The 16,170-nt window shown below is 39.9% G+C and overlaps 1 long non-coding RNA gene across 2 annotated transcripts in view; it reads left to right on the top strand.

Annotated features, from left to right (window-relative positions):
• The window catches only part of LOC112671946 (uncharacterized), a 52,990-nt gene that overhangs the window by 34,744 nt on the left and 2,076 nt on the right, over window positions 1-16,170 (top strand). Inside the window, exon 3 of one of the 2 annotated variants that reach the window (XR_003143936.3) lies at window positions 9,148-9,329. The exons of the other annotated variant lie outside the window; for it this stretch is intronic. This is a non-coding gene — a long non-coding RNA (uncharacterized LOC112671946). The remainder of the gene's footprint in view (window positions 1-9,147; window positions 9,330-16,170) is intronic. 2 annotated transcript variants of the gene reach the window in all.

The raw sequence follows: 16,170 nt of genomic DNA, 5'->3' as shown, positions 1-16,170 counted from the left end.
AAAGGCAGGTGCCAAACTGCTGCGCCACCCAGGGATCCCTGGACCTCCTGTTCTTATCCAGCAACATGGAAATGGTTGTGGTTCCCTGGATACTCCATGTTGTGGACTGCCCCACCCACCCACATCACCATCCACTGTTATCAGCCCTATTGCTTTCTCATAGTGTTGTGTACTTCGCTTCTGTGGCAGTTAACACAGTTTGTAATTAATTTATTTTTTTGAAAATTTGATTGTCTGACTTCATCATACTGCAAATTTCAAGAACGGGGACTATGACTATTTTTTTTAGAATTGTATCTCAATGCTTACCTAGTACAAGGTATCTTAGTAGCAATGAGTAAATATTTTTGAACCAATAAGCCTTAGCATATGTTTTTTTTTTCTTTTCTTTTCTGCTTGGAATGTCTTCCCAGTTCCAATTCACCGACGCTTTCATATTTATGTTTTCCAAAACCCAGCTTATATCACCACTATAAAATACTGCTCCTTTAAAGGAAATTATGGCCTCCTTTCTCTGTATATCTTCTAGACCTCTGGATTGCTCTACTCACAATACTGTTCTGTAATTATTTCTTTACATAACTCTCTTGGCAATCAGACTGTGAGGTCCTTAAGTCCAGTGACTGGGCCTTATTATTATTTTTATTCTCAGTATCCAGTGGCATTAGTAGATGCTTATAGATATTTGGGAACTGAGGTAATAAGTGAAGCCTATGTTTTCTGGCCACCTCAACAAAGGAGAAATCTTTTGAAGGGCAGTGGTGAACTGTAGGTTCACAGTTCAGTGAAGGTGCAGAACATCAGTGATGCCCCCAGGTAACATAGGTGTTGTTTCCCTGTACTTTAGAAACCCACTACTTTTCTCCCTCATTCTCATGGCCCAAATGGAGCTTCCCAGACCACTGTCTATGATATAGCTCAAGACAAAGAATCTTTCTAGGGAGGTGCCTGAATGGCTTAGTCAGTTAAGCATCTGACTTGATTTTGGCTCAGATCATGATCTCAAGGTTCTGGGACAGAACCCTGTGTTGGGCTTCACACTCAGAGTCTGCTTGGGATTCTCTCTCTCTCCCTCTCCCTACCCCTCCCCTCTTTCTAACTCTCTATCTCTCTCTAAGATAAATAAATAAAATCCAGGGTGCCTGGGTGGTCAGTTGATTAAGTCTCTGCCTTCAGCTTGGGTCATGATCCTGAGGTCCTGAGGTGGAGCTCCACATCAGACTCCCTACTCAGAGGAGAGTCTGCTTCTCCCTCTACCCCACCCCCCTGCTTGTGCTCTCTTTCTCACATTCGCCTTCTCTCTGTCTCTCTCAAATAAATTTTTAAGAAAATATTTAAATATATAAAATCCTTAAAATTCTATGTTTTTTTACTCTGATAGCTGAGCGATAGGAAGCAGTTCTTTCCTCTCTGCTGTTACTAATGTCAAGGTATGAGCACAAGTTATTCCTTACTACTGGAGAATGTAGCCATCTCTAGAGAGTCCTAAGAGGATCAAGTGTCTAGTTCTAGTAAGATCTAGCCATACCTGCCTTTCCGGTATTTGGTTTTGTAAGCAAATACATTCCCTTTTGGACTAGACCAGTAAAGTTGTAAAGACTTACTAGTAAAAAATAAAAAAGACTTACTAGTAGGCAGAGCTCAGCTCTCCACCACTGTTGGTCTTCTTTTCCCATTCTTCCCCCAGCCTCTCCTCTAAAAACTTATTGAACAAATAATAAAGAATGTCTTGGAGATAATAGAAAAAATATATATTGCTCACTGCCCCCAGTTCCCAGCACAGAATTCCTAAAACCTTTGTAATTTACTAAGTGATAAGAATAGCAGGAGCACTGTTTGTTCTAATATTTGGTCTTTGACCCCCATTCTTGACAAAGAGTTCCTAAATCCCTTGGAATTTCCTGGGTGACAGCAGTAACTCTTGGTGGGCTTCTGGATAGGGGCTGGCCACCAAAAAGACCAAGCTGTGATTAGAAGCTTGGAGTCTTCAGTCCCACCTCCCATTCTCTAGAGAAGGGAGAGGCCCTGGAAAGGAGTTAATAATTGATAATGCCTACGTGATAAAGCCTCTGTAAAAATCCCAGAAGTATGAGATTCTGAAAGCTTCCAGGTCAGTGGACACATCCACGTATTGGGAGGGTGACACGGCCTGATTCCATGGGGATGGCAGCTCCTGCTCTGAGGAATCTCCTGAACCTTGCCCTATGTGTCTTGTCATCTGGCTATTCATCTGTATTCTTTATTATATCTTTTAATAAACAGGTAAACCTAAGTAAGTGTTTTCCTGAGTTCTGTGAGCCACTCTAGCAAATAATTGAATCCAAAGAGAGGAGGCCATGGGATTCTCCAATTTGTAGCCAAGTCAGACAGAAGTTGTGGCCAGGCTATGTACCTACTACTTGTGATTGGCACCTGAAGGGGAGGACAGTCTTGTGGGACTCATCCCCTCACCTGTGGGATCTGAGGCTATCTCCTGGTAGATAGTGTGAGAACTAAGTTAAATTGTAGGGCACCCAGCTTGTGTCACAGAATTGCTTGCTGAGGGAAAACAAACCCTACACATCTGGCATCAGAAGTATGGGGGTGCCTCACTGGCTCAGTCAGTAAAGTGTGTATCTCTTGATTTCAGGGTTGTAGTTTTGAGCCCAACATTGGGTGTAGAGATTATTTACAAATAAAATCTTAAAAAAAAAAAAAAAGTGTTGTGAGTGTGATAGTGGTGTGAGAGTAAAGGAGAAACACAGGAGGAAAGACTGGGGTTGGGTTTTTTTCTTAATGCAATATCATTTGGAAGACTTCTAGTTTTCAGATGACCAAATAAAAATGGTCCTGCCCCCCCCCCCCCACTCCCTTTTCTCTGAAAAGTTGCCTTTAAACAACGAGAAAAACAAAAATAAGGAACACAGAGTTTATCTTTAGTAAAACTAGGAGACAATTGTGACTCTGGACCAAAGTGGAAGAAGATCAAAGCAAAGTCCCTGTATGGGGCCATGTTAATCAGGAGGAGCTGATTCATTCCGCCCAACTGCAGAAAGGCTCAGGGATTAGTGGCACCACCTACCTGAAAGACAGAGGTGAGGCAAGGGAGTGGATTGGGGACTGCTTAAGAGTGTGTAAGGAACAGCTAGACCTGTAGGTTCCCATCTACTCTACAAAGGGCTAACTTTCCCCCACCCTCAGAGATGAGAGTAGAGCCTCTGGAGAAGCAAACTAGAAAGTCTCAGAAAATCAGGCACTGAGGAGAGCTGGCAGTGAGGTACTAGAGTGTGAAAAAAGGGAAGTAAGGACTTCAGTGACAAGTTCTAATGGCACTTCCTCCCCGCTCCTCCCATAGGAGAAACCCACACTGCTAGGGAACAGATCTACCTATGCTAAAATTTAGGGATACCAAATGAAAAACTCAGCTAGCCACCTGCATATATTACATTTCAGTAGAAGATAAACACCCTCAAATAAACAGCTTCCAAACAGCTATTAGGTAATTTATTTTAAGATATAAATGGAAAGACAAAGATCACTGGAGATCTGAGGACAACTTCCGGTATGGAAGTTAGAAACCAGAACAATAACAACAGCAACAATTCAGAGGGGAAAAAACCTTTCAGAGAGAAAAAAAATTATTCAATAGGATTGGGAAAAAGGCCTAACACCAGCCTTCTCAACAGCATTTACAACTAGAAGCTCAGGGATTAATGCCATTAAAAGCCTAAGTAAAAGTTGTGGGGCACTTGGCTGGCTCATTAGGTGGTGCTTGTGACTCTTGATCTTGGGGTTGTGAGTTCAAGCCCCATGTTAGGTATAGAGGTTACTTAAAAATAAACTCTTAAAAAAAAAAAAAAAAGAGCCTGAGTAATAGTTATTTTCAACTTAGAATTCTATACCCACCCACCCAAACCAACCATTGATTATGTAAGAGGATAGGGTAGACACATTTTCATACATGCAAAATCTCAAAAAGATATTCCTGTCACATATCCTTTCTCAAAAAGTCACTAGATGATATGTTCCACCAAATGAAGAAATAAACCAAGAAAGAACACAGTGGATTCAGGGAAGAGGGGATCCAACACAGGAGTAAGGCATAGAACCTCTCCAGGATGATGCCAAAATGAAGTCCCAGAAGAACTCAGAGTAGGTGATGTGGTAGGCCCAGAAGTAACCATGTTAATTTAAGTGGGATGGAAGGTTCCAGGAAAGATGCTGTCAGGGGAAACAAAATGGAGCTACTTGATTATCCAACAGGCTGGTCATATGAGAATTTTTAGTGAGAAGCATTTTATAGAACTGTTAGTGGGTGTGGAAACACAGTTTGTTCAATGAAATCTGGACAAATGACAAAACAGAGGCAGATATCAACTTCAGGACAAACTAAAAGATAGCCAAGAAAGAAAATGCAATCACCATTCTTGAGTCCTCAGCAAACAGTACTTACAGTCCTATTAATTAACACTGAATATGGATTTAGCCAAAAAGTGTGATGCTGGGGGATGAGGGATGGGGCAGAGAAGAGGAAGAGTGCTAATTGCCTTGCCTGCAATGAAAGAAAATCAACAGATAATATCTAACTTGACCAAAAAGGATCATATGCCAAGAAACTTGAAGGCAAATAAGAAACAACTGTAAGAGCTGGAAGTGATTGAGTCTGTAAAATAGGATGGTAACGGTGTGACAGAGCTGTGTGAAAATGCTGTTGATTTTTTCTTAAAGGCTTTTGGGCACTACTGACCTTTTAAATTATGTACATATAGTGCTTTGATAAGTAAAAATTAGTTTAAAAATGTCAAGGGGCATCAAATTACTAGATAGCTCAGTTGCCCGCATGTGGCAATTCAGCTCTGCTCTTATGCTTGAAGGATTGAAGATGTGATCAGAGAGCGGGTCAGAGGACGGGTTATGAAGGGCGATGTGTGCCAACTCAAAGAGCTTGAATTTTATTGTACAGAGAATGGAGAGGCTTCAGGGATCTTAAACAATGGAATAATAGGATTAGACACACTCTCTGAGCATTAGCTTCCTAGACTAGATTGGCCTAGGAAGGACTATAAGGCCACGTTTTCCCCATCAATGTTTTATTATGAAAAATTTCAAATGTTTTAGTTACTAGCTTTAAATTTCTTTTTTTTTTTTTTTAATTTTTTTTTTTTTTTTTTTTTTATGATAGTCACAGAGAGAGAGAGAGGGAGGCAGAGACACAGGCAGAGGGAGAAGCAGGCTCCATGCACCGGGAGCCTGATGTGGGATTCGATCCTGGGTCTCCAGGATCGCGCCCTGGGCCAAAGGCAGGCGCCAAACCGCTGCGCCACCCAGGGATCCCTAAATTTCTATTTATTTATTTTGCTATTTTTATTATACATTATTAAATAATTATAAATGATTTAAATTTGCTATGAAAATTATTCAGAAAAATTGGCTTATGCAGTGAACATCTATATGACTGTCTAGATTCTACAATTAACATTTTTCCATATTTGCCTTCTCACATAATGATCCATCTATCTATCCCTCTGTCCACCTATCAATCCATCTGATATTTTTGATACATTGAGAGACATCAGTATATTTCATCTCAACACTTCAGCATGTATATCATATCTGAGAGTTCTTTTTATAGAAGGGGAAAGCATAGACTGTGGAATCAGACAGATTCCAATCAGAATCTCAGATTTCTGTTTTAATCCCAGATTATAATTTTGCTGTTAGATTATTCAACATAACTGCAGATTTGGGGAGTCTTCATTAAAAAAAAAAAGAATAAAATTATTAGGTGTTTATTCCGTGAATTTCACTAACATTAAATTGTATCTGCATTGGTACAACCTTTTTTAGTATGTTCTTTAGTAACTTAAACATATATTTTTCTAGTTAAATAATTACCCCGTAGTAATTACCAGTTTCTAATTTTAGTTCTAGATTGTTAGCTGTGGGGCAGCCCTGGTGACTCAGCGGTTTAGTGCCGCCTTCAGCCCAGGGTGTGATCCTGGAGACCCTGGATCAAATCCCATGTCAGGCTCCCTGCATGGAGCCTGCTTCTCCCTCTGCCTATGTCTGTTCCTCCTCTGTTCCTGTGTCTGTCTCTCTCTCTGTGTCTTTCATGAGTAAATAAAAATCTTAAAAAAAAAAAAAGATTGTTAGCTGTATATGTCAACCTCAGAGATCCTATAATCTTGACCATTTTGTCTACCAAAGAGAAGGAATATGATCCTCTTAATGAGACTCAACACCACTGTCTGACACACTGTCAGAGAGAATCTGCCTCATTTTCCTGTGAAATAAGGCTTAGATCTTAGAAGATGATAGGTTTACTCAGAACAGGAAATGAGCTCTTAGATGCCTTTGGGAACACTAATTGCAATGGGTTAATAATTTATCTTTAATAGTTTTCAACAAATATTCATTGAGGGAAATCTTATCAAATACTACAAACTCTTGCTTCTGGTTAATCCTGTCTGCCACATATTTAATAAATGGATTCAGCTTTAGTAACTTCAGCAAATGGAAGCTTATTTATTCAAACACTATCTCTTGATTCTAGGATGCAGAGATGCAGGGATCTTGCCCTCAAGGTACACTCTGTCTAGTGGGGAGTAATATAAGCAAGAAAACTCAAGAAATCATATAGTAGAGAGTAATAAATAGCATAACAGATGCTCAAGATGTAATAGGGTCAAAGCACAGGAGTGGAACCAGCCTCTGTGGAGAAGAGGTTGCTGTCAGGGATCAAGGAAGCCTTTCAGAGAATGCCATACTTGCTTTGTAAAGGAAAGGCCTTGAAAAACCTTACCTGACATAACTTGCATTTTCAAACTGTTTTATTTAATGTCTTTTTATAACTTCTGTTCATTTATTCAACATCTACTGGGGACTGCTCTGTCCCAGGCACTGGCCATGGTTTTGAGAATACAGCAGTGAACTGGGCAGATCTTTCTCACAGTCTGAGGAAGTAAGCATAAGTGTGAAGAACATTGTGATAGAGATGTAACAGGGTCTGTAGCAGAGTGGGCCAGCCCTGGCCCAGGGGGGAGGCATGAGCACACAGCTGAACACTTAGATGTTTGCCTGGTCAATGCGAGTTCTGTTCTGTCTTCTCATTGAAAGTGCAGTCATCGGATGCTCAATGGTTGAGCATCTCCTTTTGGCTCGGGGTGTGATCCCAGTTCAGGGATTGAGTCCTGCTTCTCTCTTGCCTGTGTCTCTGCCTCTCTCTCTCTGTGCCTCTCATGAATATATAAATAAAATCTTAAAAAAAAAAAATGTAATCATCCTCACAGTTATTCTGAATCCTATACAGGGCCCACACCAGGGACTGGGGTTATACTTAGCAGCTCAGAACCCACTGCCTGTTTGGATCTTTTATGCTGGGAAAGCACTCCTGAATCTTCACCATTATGAAAATAACCTATAGTTTCATAGAGTGCCAGAGAGAGTTCTAATTACATTCTTCCAAAGAGTTTTTACTGAGTGTTTATTAAAATCTTGCCTGGTTAAGAAGGACATGAGACTGTAGGTCCTGAAATCACTTAATTTCACAAGGCAGAAGTTCTCTGCTTGAAACTCTAACTCTAGCCAGCAATCTTACAAATGTCCATGATTGGACATGGTGATATAGTGACCTATAGTGATAGGTCACTGTAATTTTCATGGAAGGTGAGTAAGAGGTGCCATCACCAGCTGTCAAAGATGATATATTATAGAAGTTCTTCAGTTTACCAATTTCCACCTTACAAAATCAGACAGATATAACCAAAGCCTGTGCCAGAGCAAAAGCCAGTTAACTCTGCCCATCAACGGATGGCATCAGTAGGAACCAGTATACTATGAGCCTTTCCTGTTACACTTGTACACTTAATAAGTGCTTGTGAAATTCATTGAAAACAAAGTCAGCTTTCCAAAATCCCAGAAACAAAGATGTGGCATCAGAGCTGGAAAGCCACTAAGATAGTGGTCATCTAGTGTAGGCTTTGCCAACCAGTAGATTTTAAAGCTTTATCTGGTACCTGTAACCAAGATTCTAACCAAGATGAATCTCTTAGGCTCTCATCAATGTCTCTGATTTTCCTGGAACCCCCGTTAAGGAATATAGTTGTGTTAATAGTCCCATGGCCATATTCCAACTTCACTTCTCCCCACATTCATTCAGTGGCTCCAGTGTCAGCACCTAACCCAAACCTGCTCTTCCTACAAGTGCTCCATCCTAGTCAATGCAGCTTGATGCCTCTGGTTACTCAGGCCAGCAGTTTGGATGTCATTCATGACTATTTTACTTTCTTCCACAACTGATGGCCAGTCTATCAGACAGTCTTGTTGATTCCACCTTCAATATATATCTAGAATATGATTTCAGCAGCTGCCATCCTAATCCAAGTTACCATCACTTTCTCCTGAATAAGTGTAGTAGTCCCTTACTTGGAGACAGCATTTCTACCTTTGCCCCTTCTTGTCTTCTCAATAGAAGATAAAATGATCACTTTAAGACCCAGGTCAAGTCATGTCATTCCTCTAATCAAAGCCCTCTAGTGATTTCCATCTCACAGTGTATATGCTGACGTCCTTACCACAGCCTCAAATGCCCTGAATGATGGGAGCTCTTCCCCTCCCTCCTGCTCCAACCACATTGTCCTTCTAATGCATATGGCACTTTCTCATCTCAAGAACTTTTCTTTCTGTTCCCTTGGCCTCCCCTTCTTTCTGCAGGGCTCCTTCACTGTCTTCAGTTCTCTGCTCAAATGCTGCTGTATTGGTGAGGCCTTTCCTAGCCACCGTGTAAAAATTAGTAACATCCTTTCCCTTATCTCAAACCTTTCTTTTTCCCCCTACTCTGTTGTTCTCCAGAGCACTTATCATAATCTGATAGACTATGCTTTGCTTGTCTACGTATTTATTGAATATCTCCACCTAAGCTTCATGACAGAGGGACTTTATCTTCTTCCCCTCCATATTTCTAGCACATAGGACTCTGCTCATTTTCTAGTATTTAACAAGCATTTGTTGGATAAACAATACATAAGTCATAGCTTTATTGCTAAAAATGTTATTACTAATATTGTTATGATAATTCAGATTTTTCTTTTGTTAGCAGGCTGACTTCTATTCCTCTAAGACTCTACTTAGGAATTCCAAATTCCAAAAATTTTTAATTTTATCTTCCAGACTGGCTTAGAAGTCTCTTCCCTGAGCTTCCATAACAACCTGAGCAGGTCTCCATCAGAGCCCTTGCCACATGACAATGTCTGTTTTACCTGGGGCACTTCCCCACCATTGACCTGTGAGTGGATCACGGTATCTTTCAACTGAGCTTCACAGGGCTTCACACAATGTTTGGCACATGTTAGGTAAGTCTATAGATATTCAAAGGAAGAAAGGAGGAATCAAGGGATAAAGAAAAGAAGGAAGGAATAAAAGAATGGATGCAAAGCAGGCTGTAATTTTCATTTCTATTAAAAAAAAAAAAAAAGAACCCTTTACAAAGTCAGTTAACACACTTCAGGGCAGCCTGGGTGGCTCAACGGTTTAGTGTCGTCTTCAGCCCAAGGTGTGATCCTGGAGACCCGGGATCGAGTCCCACATCGGGCTCCCTGCATGGAGCCTGCTTCTCCCTCTGCCTATGTCTCTGCCTCTCTGTCTGTCTCTCTCTCTCTGTCTCTCATGAATAAATAAATAAAATCTTAAAAAAAAAGGAATTAAGTTCTGACACATGGTAGATCATGGACATTATGAGAACATCATGCTAAGTGAAATAAGCCAGTCATAAAAGAACAAACACTGTGTGATTCCACTTACATGGGTACCTAGAGTAGTTACATTCTTAGAGACGGAGAGTAGAATGGTGATTGTCAAGGGCTAGAGGAAGGGGGAAATGAAGAGCTGGCATTTAACAGGTACAGAGATTCAGTTTCACAGGATGAAAGCATCCTGGAGATGGATGGTGGAATGGTAGTACAAAAATATGAATGTACTAATGCCACTGAATGGTTAAGATGGTAAAGTACGCTGAACCAATGAACCACCCAGGCATCCCCAGAACTTAACTCCTTTTTAAGGCAGAATAATATTCTATTGAATATATACCACATTTGTTTATCCATTCATCGGTCCATGGGCACTTCAGTTGTTTCCACATTTTGGCTACTGTGAATAATGTTGCTATGAACATGGGTGTATGAATATCTATTTCAAGTTCTTGCTTCACTTCTCTTGCGTATATATCCAGAAGTGGAATTGCTGAATCATATGGTAATTCTATTTTTAAATTTTTGGGGGAACTGCCATACATTCTCAATAGTAGCTGTACCTGTTTACATTCCCACAATGGGCACAAGAACTCTTGTGCCTCACTATTATTTTTTCTTTCCTTTCCTTCTCTTCTCTTTTCTTTTCTTTTCTTTTTTCTTTCTCCTTCCTTCCTTCCTTCCTTCCTCCCTCCCTCCCTCCCTCCCTCCCTTCCTTCCTTCCTTCCTTCCTTCCTTCCTTCCTTCCTTCCTTCTCTCTTTCTCATAGAAGCCATCCTAATGGGTGAAGTGCTACAGAGTTCTTAAAATCTGAGTACATCTGCAAATACATTTAAGCTCCCAGTAGTGAGTCTTTAGCCTGAAAGGCAGCCAGTGGTACTGAGGTGAACTTCTGGAATTTGTTCAGCTGCATAGGCACTTATTCCTCTCTCCCCATCTGCTTACGCCTGGCAAAGCCCCACCAGCCACTTTTGAGTGGATTCAGTGGTATAAATTCTCATGATTCCTAGAGCCTAGCTGCTCAGCAGCATTCAATATATACTTCGAACCTTACTCTCCTCTTCACAAAAGGCAATTGAAGAGGAACTATATGTGGTTTACTTGCAGGAAAGAGGTAGCATAAAGGCAATAAGCAGGCTGAGTGAGTTATAAAGTAAGAAAGGGAGGCAGATTCTATAGACTTCTTATGTGTCAGTGGCAAAGCTGAGTGAAGGAATACCTGAAAGGCCCTTTTCCCCAGCCACATCCCACATCACCCCCATCAGCCCCTCACCCCTGGAGTCTAGATCTGTTCTTAAGAAGCTTTGGTGTTAGATCATTTCTCCCTTATTGCAGACAATTCTAAACATATTTCCAAAAACTTATGTGCAGGCTAATGGGAGGGGAGCTATGAATTAAACATTTTAATTTCACGATTAACTGTTACTCTGGGCAAGTCAATAAACCTCTCTACACCTGTTTTCTCAGCTATGAAATCAAACTATTGGACAAGAAGTCTTTAAGGACCTTGCCAGCTCAAAATAATCTTAATTCTAAAACTTTCAATGATCCAAAAAACGTTTCCTTTTATTTTAGAAATGTTTCATATATATCAAAGCAATTCTGTCTTATTCTGCCCTCAGTGGCAACCTCATTTAAATTGAGTAACTCTAAAAACTTAGAATCAGATGCTTGTTGCTATTTATTCTCTGCCAGAATATTGTAAATGTGTGTGTCTGCATTTGCAGAGAGTTGTGACTTCTCAGTCATTTGCCCTCTTATCTGCCACCACTTCCCAATGTTTCTTTTCTGAAAGCACAGGCAAAAATGTTACTAGATTAGATGTAATTATAAAATGCTACCTAGAAGCAAACATTATATCAAGCATGTGCTCAGTGGTACTCAAAAGCTGTAACTGTTCATGTATCACTCTCTTTTACTCACTCACTGTCAAATTCACTTTGCAAACAATGTAAAAAAAAACAAAATTCAGAAATGTCACTCTCTCCCACAATATCACCATGATTGAAAGGAATTGAGCCTGTTACTGTTATGGGCCAGATGTTTTAATGGGTTTTCCAGCCTGTTGAAAACCATTTCAGGATGCTGAGTCGAGGAGTGTGAAACCTGGAATCACCCAATTGTTTCTGACACACCTTTCAATTGATGCCATCAGGCATTTCTTAGAGTAAGCCACTGCTCACCTGCTAGTCATGTTCTATTTCATCAATTTTTAAAAATAAAAATTATTTATTAAAAACAATTCTTTATACCTATTCATTCACTCATTCTGTGTTCTGAATAAACTTTTAGAAAAAGGTTATGGGGCACCTGGGTGGCTCAGTTTAGCATCTGACTTTTAGTTTTGGTTAGTCATGATCTCGTGGGTTGTGAGATGGAGCCCCACATTGGGTTGGGTTCTGCCTAAGTGGGGAGTCAGCTTAAAAGATTCTCTCCCTCTGTCCCTTCCCCTACTCACTCTCACATGCACACTCTCTCAAATAAATAAATCTTTAAAAAAAGGTTAAACATGCTGCCCCAGAGTTGTTGTGTATGCTCTGATTTATCAATAGTTGTTACCACATGTAGAAGGGAATCTCATAGATAATTCTTAATTTTTAAACCTCTTTTACACTTACTTTGGCAGCATATAGTATACAGGATAGATACAAATCAAATAACTTACTTTAATGATTCTAAAATAAGGTTTGCAGTTTCTCTATGTTAAAAATCTATATTATAAATTATTTCATTTGAATATCAATTGCAAGAAACAAATCACCTCCTGTTTTAAGCAAAAGAGCCTTCAGTTCAGAGAGTTAGGGAATGGTTAGGGAGGCTAATAGGAGTGGGATAAGTTAGGTTCTTTCTAATGACTCCCTGAACATCCCCACTGAACTGTCCTGCCAGAGGAGTATCATAGTCAAGAAAGTGAGTAATCAGAGCCTACTCTGGAAAGTTTAAGAATGTATAAGTGGGGGCTCCTGGGTGGCTCAGTTGGTTAAGCAGCTGACTTGATTTCCACTTATGGCATGATCTCTGGGTTCTGGATCAAGCCTGAGTTGGGCTCCATGCTCAGTGGGGAGTCTACTTCAGGATTCTGTCTCTCCCTCCACCCCTACCCCTATTCTCTCTCTTTAAAAATAAATAAATCTTTTTTCTTCTTCTTTTTTTTAAATAAATAAATATTAAAAAAAAAAAGAATAAGAATACACCACTAACTATGATCCAGGCAAGACTCAGAAGCCTTCACTGCAACTGCCTTTTGACATTTATGAGGCTAGTCTCTGGACACCAGGCTACTGTTGCAGAAAAGCCCAATAATTCCATGACCATCGCTGTCAGCAGCAACACCTAAGAACTCAAGAAGATGGCACTGACCCCTTCTGCTTTCCAAATCTTACATAATGCACTGAATTGGTACGATCTGTTTCATACCTAGAACCAACTGCAAGGGAGTATGAGAAGTGTGAGGTTTTTTTAAACACAGATAATCATTAACTAATTGTCATAAGTATTACAAAGGCAAAACACAGAATATACTAAGAACACATAACAGGGTTATCTGACTTTGTCTGCAAAGGTCAGAGACATTTTTCCCCCTTGTATTTTTTTTTTAAGATTTTATTTATTCATTCATGAGAGACAGAGAGAGACAGAGAGAGAGAGACAGAGAGAGAGAGAGGCAGAGGGAGAAGCAGGCTCCATGCAGGGAGTCCAACACTGGATTCAATCCTGGGTCTCCAGGATCACGCCCTGGGTTGAAGGCGGCGCTAAACCACTGAGCCACCCGGGCTGCCCTCCCCCTTGTATTTTTATAACAAATTACACAGTCTCTTCTATACATTGCCTTTTTCATTTAATAGAATATCTTGGATATTACCATGTATCAACATATAATGAGCTTTTACATTCTTCTTCTTCTTTTTTTTTTTTTTTTTATGACTGCAAAGCATTCTACAGTATAAATGTATGTAATTAGTCTTACCATTCCCCTCTCAGCAGACGTTTGGGCAGTACCCAGTCCTTTGCTATCACAAATATTGCTGCTGTAGTGAATGGCCTTGTATTTACATAATTTCCCATGTGTACAAGAGTATTCATGGGATGATTCCTAAAAGTAGAACTGCTCAATCAGTGGGCATATTGTTTATAATTTTGTTGTTCATGTTGTTGTTATTTGTAATTTTTTAAAGAAAAATATTTAATCCATTGTTCATTTTTTTGAATAATAATACACAGAGTAAAAAAAGAAATAAAATGGAACAAAAAGATAGATAGAAGGAAAGCAGATTTCAGGCCACCTGGGTGGCTCAGTGGTTGAGCGTCTGCCTTTAGTTCAAGTAGTGATCCCAGGGTCCTGGGACAGAGTCCTGCATCAGGCTTCCCACGGGGAACCTGCTCCTCCCTCTGCCTGTGTCTCTGCCTCTCTGTGTCTCTCATGAATAAATAAATAAAAATCTTTTTTAAAAAAAGAAGAAAAGTAGATTTCCTTCATAATTCATACAGAAATACTCTATGTATATATAAGCACATAGATACACAAGTATCCACATAAACCCATATACAACATACGAACATATAAATTAATATGCAGAATTTCTCTTCTTTGGAATTTTTTTTTCGATTTTTCTGATTTTTCTGATTTTTTTTTTCTGCATATAGTCTATGGACATTTTGCTAAGACATAGAAACCCCAGGCTAAGTGTAACATTAGGTTAGAAACATCCTTCATTACTGTCTCATCATTTCCTCTTTAGTGTACATGCATGGGCTTTCCCTGTGCCTGTGTGATCACTCTGCAGATAAGGATGGTTATGGATGTGGGCTCTCCACAGCACGTGGCCTCAGATTTTCTGACAAAATTTTCTGTGCTTTGTGCGGAGTAGTCATTGTGGGGACCTCCTCCATAATCTGACAGATTCCCTCTGCCCTTCTCCTGGTTGAATCTTCTGTTTCATCTGGCCCACATATTTTTTCATGCTTTCCTTCCTTCATTTGATGGAACATGTTTTGCAACAGTTTTCTGGGAAAGGTCCATGGAAGGTAAACTTTTTGAGATCTGGGTGTCTGAAAATCTTTTTATTCTATCTTCCCACTTGATTGGTAAGTGACTGGATATAGAATTCTGAATTAGGAGTATTTTTCCTTCAGCTTTGAAGGCATTGCTCCATGGAATTCTGGTTTTAAGTGCTTGCTGTTTACAAGTCTGAAGCTCCTCCATGTGATGGAAGGATTTCCTTCCTCTTTGTTCCCAGTGAAATTTCATGATGACGCGCCTCTGCGTGAGTTCATCTGTTCTCTTAGGCATCCAACGGGTCCTTTCTTTCTGGAAACCCTGAGTATTCTCTTGAATTATTCATTGCTGCTTTCTTCTCCTCTGTTATTTAGATGTTGGATTTCCTGACTGTTTCACTCCTGTTTTCTTTCTTGTGGTCTTTTTGCTCTATTTTCTGGGAAATTTCCCCAACTTCATCTTCCAAATTTTCTTTTGAGTTTTTTTCATTTATGTTTTCAGTTTTAAAGAGCTCTTTTGTTTGTTGTTTGAATTTTTTCATAGCATCCATTGTGCAGACTCTTCTCATTTCCCTAAGGATATTGATATAGTATTTTTAAAATATATTTTGTTTTTCCTAAAAGGATTCTTTCTTTCAAGTTGCTTTTTTCCCCTATTTGTTTGCTTTGGTCTTTATCTTCTATCTTAGAGTCTGTCCTTAGATGTCTGGTAATTAGTTATCTGTACATGATTTAAAGTGAGGGACTAGGGGGTGCCTGCGTGGCTCACTTAGTAGAGCATGCAACTCTTGATCTTGGAGTTGTGAGTTCAAGCCATCATGTTTGATGTAGAGTTTATTAAAAAAAATTTTTTTTTTAATGGGCGCCTGGGTGGCTCAGTCAGTTAAGTGTCTGCCTTCAGCTCAGGTCATGATCCCAGGGTCCCTGGATTAATCCCAGGTGGGGCTCCCTGTTCAGTGGGGAGCCTGCTTCTCCCTCTCTCTCTGCCCCTCCCCCTGCTTGTGTTTTCTCTCTCTCCCTCTCTCAAATAAAATCTTTTTTTTTAAGATTTTATTTTATTTATTCATTCATGATAGACATAGAGAGAGAGAAAGAGAGAGAGAGAGAGGCTGAGACACAGGCAGAGGGAGAAGCAGGCTCCATGCCGGGAGCCCAATGCGGGACTTGATCCCGGAACTCCAGGATCATGCCCTGGGCGAAAGGCAGGCGCTGAACCACTGAGCCACCCAGGGATCCCCTCAAATAAAATCTTTTAAAAAAATTTTAGTAAGTTAAAAAATAAAATAAAATGAAGGACTAATGTTCTGGGGCATTGGACTTGTCTCATGTGGTATTAGGGGTGTGACTTACACAGATGTGTGCATTTCAATACTGTATATAAATTATACCCCTAAAAATACCTATTAGAAAAAAAACAAAAACAAGTGAGGAATGAAAATACTGGAAGCAT

This window comes from Canis lupus, chromosome 10 (genome assembly GCF_003254725.2).
Source record: "Canis lupus dingo isolate Sandy chromosome 10, ASM325472v2, whole genome shotgun sequence".
Classification (NCBI taxonomy): domain Eukaryota; kingdom Metazoa; phylum Chordata; class Mammalia; order Carnivora; family Canidae; genus Canis; species Canis lupus.
Note: the sequence above shows the minus strand (reverse complement) of the source record. Positions and strands in the feature narration are given on the sequence as shown.